At 29.0% G+C, this 7545-nt stretch overlaps 1 protein-coding gene across 1 annotated transcript in view; it reads right to left on the reverse strand.

Annotated features, from left to right (window-relative positions):
- The window catches only part of LOC107166781 (uncharacterized), a 52621-nt gene extending 49183 nt beyond the window's left edge, over window positions 1-3438 (reverse strand). The window contains exon 1 of the mRNA XM_015515573.2: window positions 3119-3438. The gene's annotated coding sequence lies outside the window, so the exon portion shown is untranslated. The remainder of the gene's footprint in view (window positions 1-3118) is intronic.
- Window positions 3439-7545: the final 4107 nt, after the last annotated feature.

A 7545-nucleotide genomic window follows, 5' to 3' on the forward strand; every position in this document is an offset into this window, starting at 1 on the left:
GTTTTCCATCATTTTTACACCAAACCTCACACAAAATACGCGCATATATTGGGGACAATGAACTTGAATTTGTTTCAAACAAATCTTGATGATGAACACACGGTCTGAGTGAATATTATTATTATTTTAGATATATCGCCATTGAAGTGATCCCTGATTGGAATACTGAGAGCGGACGTGCGTTATAACGGTCTCGACGTGTCGATGAATATTAATATACCTATAATATATTGTACATTGACTAGCCCTCAAAAACAATGCAAGTCTAACAAGTTTCGCTATGGTTTCAGTTTTCAGCCGCACACATGTATATGTGTGTCATTTCCATATACTAATTTATTAAAAAGGTATTTTTGACAACTTATTTTTCACAATACTGCGGTCGTGGGCAAAAATGCATATAGGCATGCAGCAGACTTTGCGTACACGCCGATGATAGTCTTACAAATCGTATTATAAATATTTTATTCATCAGTAGCCAGCTAATAACATACACATAGGCACCAGTTGTATTGTAATATGAGGTATCTACACTAGTTTAAAATTAATAAAATATGTTGTAAACTCATGTGTTGAACTCATTGTATTCGCGTTTAATTGGACATTGCAGTTATCATCTTGATGACGTTATACAAAATTTGCGATTTCTCATTTATCAGACAATACTATAAGAATATTATGCTTAATAATGATTGTATATTAATGTTTATTATATACCATACAAGAAAGTCCCCGTATGAGGTCATAATTATTATAAAGAATTATTATAATTGCGATCGATTTCATATTTTATACCTGCCTGTTTTGTATATATCCGACAATTATCTGCAAAATCATTCAAGCTTTTTGATATTATTTTATTATTATTATAATTATTTTAAGATCTGAAAAACCTATTAAATAATTGCTGGTCAAATTTTCTGAATTTTTATGTTTTAAAACACTGTATAGTTGTTTCCAAGAAACTATTTAAAAAAAATGCAATTGTCATATCGAATTTAGCAAAAAAAAAAAAATTGGTATAAAAGATCGAAGATCCGTTTCATTTTCTTTTCGCATTATATATTTTGTCGTCATGTGTCATAACGGGAATCACTAAACGAGACGTCTCGTCATGGCATTTCAGTTATTATATTTTAATTTTTTTTTTAATGTAATAAAATTATTATAAATTCATCAATTATTAATATATTTATATTTTATACATAAATCTGAGCACCTATTAATTTATGAATTTATTTTATAAACTATAGTTAAGTTTAATGATTTCACCACTAGAATTTTAATTAAAAAACAATAACCTATTGAATGCCGTAATTTGGATTAGTACCAATGATTTTTCTTTTGCAATTTCTATTTTTAATAGTTGGCTATCTACTATACAGTTTTAAATTTTAACTAAACATAATTTTAATTACCGTAATCTTAATAATAATGTTATTTCTGTGGGAACTACACACATTTTATAACTTTATATCGTAATAATAAATGTGTTAATGACCTCTAATTCTGTAACAGTGTATACAATGTAAATCGTATGATTGTACAAGGATAAGTATTGTTTAAGTTCCTCCAAAACACAAATTATTCTGAAAAAATGTTGGCTAGGTTAAATCTAACGCAAATAAATGTCAAAATTAATTAGGTTGCCATGAAAAATATAACTTTAACAAATAGGTATTGTTTTAGACAAATTTAGTTAATAGCTATTGTATTATATATTGACATTAAAAAATAACGATAAAACGTTAGCTTTATAACACAGTTTACAAAGATTAGTCTTACAAAAATGATTTGAAAACATTTGTTTGCCTATTATTTCTGCTTTTAATAATAGTCTTTATTTTAATTTTAAGAACTCAGATGAGAGTACGATATGGGAAACTATTAATTTTTCTTAAACATATTTAATACAATTTTTTAGATTTTAGTCTACAAAATTTTAATCAAATTATACAACCATATAATTCGGCTGATGAATGTTTATTGAAAATACAAATTATCTTAAGAAAATTGACATCGAATTAAATTAAATATAGTACTGGGAAAAAACTATACTTTTAGATTTTAAATAAATTTATATTATCACATTAAATATTTTTTCTAGTGTACATTTCATGCAACAAATTGCATTTAATTCTTTACATTATTAAACTGCATATAAATTACACTTTCAAACTATTTTATACGCATCAGTTACTGTTTAAACACCAGTTGTATTATGTATGGGATATGATAATCTTTGATGCGGATCATGACGCGTAATTTTCTTATTTTGTCATCTCATTGTTGCATCGCAATATTTAATTGTAATACGTTAACGTATTGACTTAATATCTACTTAAAAAAAAAAACAAAACACGTTCTTAAAATCCGTATCCACGATGTAACTTAATCAATTTAATCGATACTGTTATAGTGTTAGGTCTTAATAGAACACGAGTCTTATAATACAATTTATACTATTATTTAATTCTATTCAGAACCTCTGCATTCATATCTGTTGCAGATTTGACGTAAATATTTTAATTATACGCATAGTGATGATGATAAAATATACTATATTGACAAAAAAATAAAACAAACAAGTAAGACGAAAATAAAAATAAATATGTAAAAAAAAAATAGGTAATCTTTAACAATTTAACAAGAAACTCAAAGTAGGCACCGAAATAACCCTAGTGAAACGTGGACTCACGATTTTTTCTGTATTTGGGTATAATCGTCACGATAAATTCAACGTCGCAGGCCACCTAAAATTCTAATTAATAACAAATGTACCTATATGACTTACAGTAGTTTTTCGTATGCTATTTATCGTAAAGTAATAGTAACTGACGACTAATTCATAAAACAATGACGATACACGAACGAGGGTGAACAGTCACATGCGAAATCAATGTGTTGACACACACATAGACATATTATAATCGTGTTAAAACTATAGTACAATATAAGAATATTTAACTTTTTAGACAACGACACTTATTGCAATGGTTGCAGAGCGAACGACGGATATCAAAGTCATAGAATATTATAGTACTTTATATTATTATATCTAATGATGAAAAAAATTTTAAAAAATGTGAAAAAAAATACATAATTATTGTATACTTACGACGTGTGATTATCGAGTCGACCGGTTGGAATACGCGGCAGAATAATAATATATTATTCCAGGAGTTTACGCGAACGGTACGCGCAACACTGTTTATTGTAGAGCGTCTTCGACTTTTCAATTGGCAAATATCGCGATGTGTCGGCGGCGCAGTTGTACCGGTTGCGGAATGGACACTGACTGAACGAGTCGGAGAGCGCGCGCGCGACCGTGTGTGGGCAAAGCGAATTCGATCGAACGGGCGGAGAAATGGAAAGAAAGGAATAGAAAGAGAATACGAAAAAAAATTCATATACACATACTTATATTATATATTTTGTGTGCGTGTGTGCGCGATAAAGGGGACGCGGAAACTGCTGCAGCTATATAGCAGTAGGTCACCGGGTTCCCCCGTGGTGTGTCTGCAGTGCATATACGCACGCAGTCGATAGGTAATATATAATAATATGTATATATATATACATATGATGGTCTTGATGAGTTTCGTTTGGTCTGCACATGATATCCTATTGCGGTAGTCAATCCACCTCCACCTCTTCCGCTACCGAACCTATAATATGTACATCCACGTGACGCATAATATATTCGGTATAATGGCACCTCCCTCTCTTCGCGTGCAGACGAACGAAAGGGCTCCCGCTCGAAAAATACCGTAGCAGTTTGTTGTATATATCTAGTATAGGTAGATATAATATTATACCTATGTTTTTAAGCGTGAGCTCCTATTTTACCTGTTTTTCTCGGCTTTTTTTCATCTGCTCTTGACAGAAATTCCATACTTTTTTTGAAAATAACGATTTTTTACGTAAACAGATATTTTGCTGTTTTTTTGATACGTAAATATGATATTTAAAATATGATATAATATTGGAATGCTACGAGCATATCAACTTGTTTCCAATAATAATTGATGTCTGTAAGTGAATAATGATTATTGATTATATTGTTTTTATAATCTATGATGATAGAGGCGTTAAATACAGCTGTTAGTTGAGTGACGAGTTGTATTTAGTAATATTTTAAATAAAACAAACTTAACTATTAGTAAATATTTTTATTTAATTAAAATCAAAATTATATCTGCAGATTTATAAATTTTAATACTATACATGTATGTTATACGACTGCATTACTGCTTTATTAACTTATACTTTTATATTAATAACTATGTAGTGTAGGAACTATACAAATATAATTTGTAAATTTAGTAATACGATTAAAATTTATATTATTTTGATAGTAATTTTATTAAAGATTGTATCATCCTTTTTTTATGTAGGTATATTTAAAATAATTTTAATTTAAAAATAAATAAATTACGTTTTGCATTCGTAGATGCTTTAGCATAGAATATTAAACTAAACAGTTAATTTTAATTTTTTAATTAATAACTATAATTTTCTATAAGTTTAAACGATGGCTTTTAATATAAAGATACATAATATTATAGTATATTAAATTGTTTTTCAGTAAATACACACATTTTTTGAATATGTATTATAATATTTTATCTTTACATATACTGCTAAACATCTATGGTTGTTATCAGTGATTTTAATGTATCGGTACCAACAGTTTAAATTTTAACGCATAATAAACCAAGACAATCGATATGGAAAAATCTTAAGTTTAGTGTTATTAAAAATTCTGTTATATTTCAGGTTGCGCTGCACATCTTTATCAAATACTCGTATAATAGACATATCCTCAGGTGTCCTCGATTTCGCTTTTAATTTTTATTATTAATGAATAATGATGTTTTCATTTTTCACCATTATGCATACTAACAATTCATTAATGACTTGAAATTATATTTTACTATTATTCCATTCAAAAATTGCCCATGAGGAGACTATAATATTACACTATTCTATAGATTCGCATTTGATACTAAAATAGGCAATGTAACAATCAAGTATTCGCGAGTATAATTTCTGTAGATACAATGAACACCCATCATGTCGTTGGACATGCAATTATTTTCTTTAGGTATTAAAATATTATCAGACGATCAATAATTAAAAGATTTTCATTTTTTTAAATAGCATAGTTTTACTTTCCACATTTTTTCCATACGTCACACTTGCTTGTATTTAGTTACTTATAGTATTGTAGGATTCTAAAATGTAATTAGTGTAAATATCCAACCAAAATTTACTTACAGAATATAAACTAATAACATTTATATTATAACTAGGAAACGGTTTGAATGCTCTAAAAAACAAAAAAAAATACGATTAATTGCACTCATATCGGAATTATTTTTAAAAAAAGTGCTCTTAAAATTATTTTTAACACAGAAAAAAAATTGTTTTGTCATTATATGCATTTTTATTTTTATTAATTATTCGTATGATTTTATCATTTGTCTTCTTATTTTACCCTAAAAATTGTACCGATAAAAAGATCATAAATGACAAAAATTGTACGACGAGAGAAAATAACTGATATTTTATTTTATTCTTTTAGAAATAATTTTAGTAAATTTTTATATTCATTAATATTCATTCGTATATAAAAATGACTTAAAAACATAAAAATTGCATACATTTTTTTTACTTCTTGATATATGTCTGTTTACTGTTTATATATTATACGTATATAATTTTAGTGTTTGAAAAGTAATATTTTTGACAATTCAGAAAAAAGTACATTTATATATATATATATTTTTTTTTTATTGAATTAAGGTTTCAGAGTCCATGGTTATTAGTCCTGAAGGTTGTCTAGTAGATTTTGAACTGTGGCAAGAATTTGTTATTAAAACTCGGGTGGTCACCCATCCAGTAACTAGTGACACCCACTGATGCTTGACCTCAGAACACGTTTGTGACTAAGGCCAACCATCGTGCCACGCCAGGTCATATGAAGTATATTATTATTTTTTGTTGTTTATTATTATTAAAATGTTTCTGCACGTTATGTGCTATTACAAGTAAATTATAATATAGAAATTCTAAGTGTGTTGCAAAATATGTAGTACGATGGATCAATATAGAACGCGTCATTAATCTGCGGATTTTTATTTCTCATCGAAATATGTTAAGTAGTTCGAGTGCAATAATAAGAATATATTATTCTACTTAATAGGTTACACTTATTATCTAGTGGCACATAATATTGTGATTATTCTGTGTGTGGAAGCCGTTTTCGACTTAATGATTGACACAAGTAGCGCTTGGCCGTCGTAATTTATTTATTTTTACTTTTTTCCTCAACCGGGAGAAAGCTCTGAAACAATAGGAACCGAAAATCCGGATAAACATTATAATATACAATATTAATATATTATTATTATATGCGAGTATTTTTACAATATCGATGATGAAAACAGACGAAATCGTATGCACACTCCCGTATGTCACAATGGCTAGTGTTTACGGTTTGTTAGGGACTTACCTATGACGGTCGTTTATGTTTTATTTTTCACACACACACGCGACTGTCTCACTCTGTCGCAGTCTATTTCTCTCTAATTGTGTGTGTGTGTGTGTGTGCATGTCTCTCTTTCTCTCTCTCAGTTGCGCCGCGTAGGACAACGAGACTGTCATCCGGCTGACGACCGAAAGTTTCAATCTCATTCGATATTTGACAATTGACAGACAATAATAGGACCCTATTCAAACGAAAAACACTAAAAAAATTAGCCCCGTTATTGTACGCACCAACTCCCACATACGTTTGGGGCGTTGAGAATTTTTAATTTTGCGGCCAACGGGTCAAGTCTTACGTGAGTTGAAATACATTTTGGATATTAGTTAAATATGCATTATAGGTAGTACACTATATAGTACGTATGCCTACTACGCGGTGTAGGATAATATTATAGTTATTGTAGGTACATAAATAAATATAAGCACGTGGCACATGGCGCTGACACGGAAAACAATGCTTCGATAATAACAACTATAATAATAATAATATTCTTATTACATTAATTATTACAATATTATCATCATTATCGAAATAATTCCGATTATTTATAATCAACGGTATATTATAATGTCATAAGTAAAGTAGGCGGTACGTTCTAAACCCCGAAATATTATAAATACCTAACAAATTACCATTTTTTTATAATAATAATATTGTTATTGCCTGCAGACAGCGATTACCTATATGGCTATTTAATTTTTAGTAGGTATAGCAACGGGTGTGTTACTAAATTCATTCGTGCAGATCACATGCGCGTGTGGAAATGTCCTAATGTTTGTGTTATATTATTGCTTACTATAATGTTTGGTATCCAACTGCATACCCACCCATCCATCCATCCACCCAAAAAAATTCCACCATAACGCCTGGTCGTCATTAAACCCATTTCACCACGCCACTGTCGGAATTATACAATACACGTGTATTAAAATTGGATTACTATTATTCCCGAGGTGCGTGTAGTTTTTACGCGTATGTATATTATTATTTAT

This window comes from Diuraphis noxia, unplaced genomic scaffold (genome assembly GCF_037042655.1).
Source record: "Diuraphis noxia isolate RWA-SAM2 unplaced genomic scaffold, SU_Dnox_SAM2 contig0002, whole genome shotgun sequence".
Classification (NCBI taxonomy): domain Eukaryota; kingdom Metazoa; phylum Arthropoda; class Insecta; order Hemiptera; family Aphididae; genus Diuraphis; species Diuraphis noxia.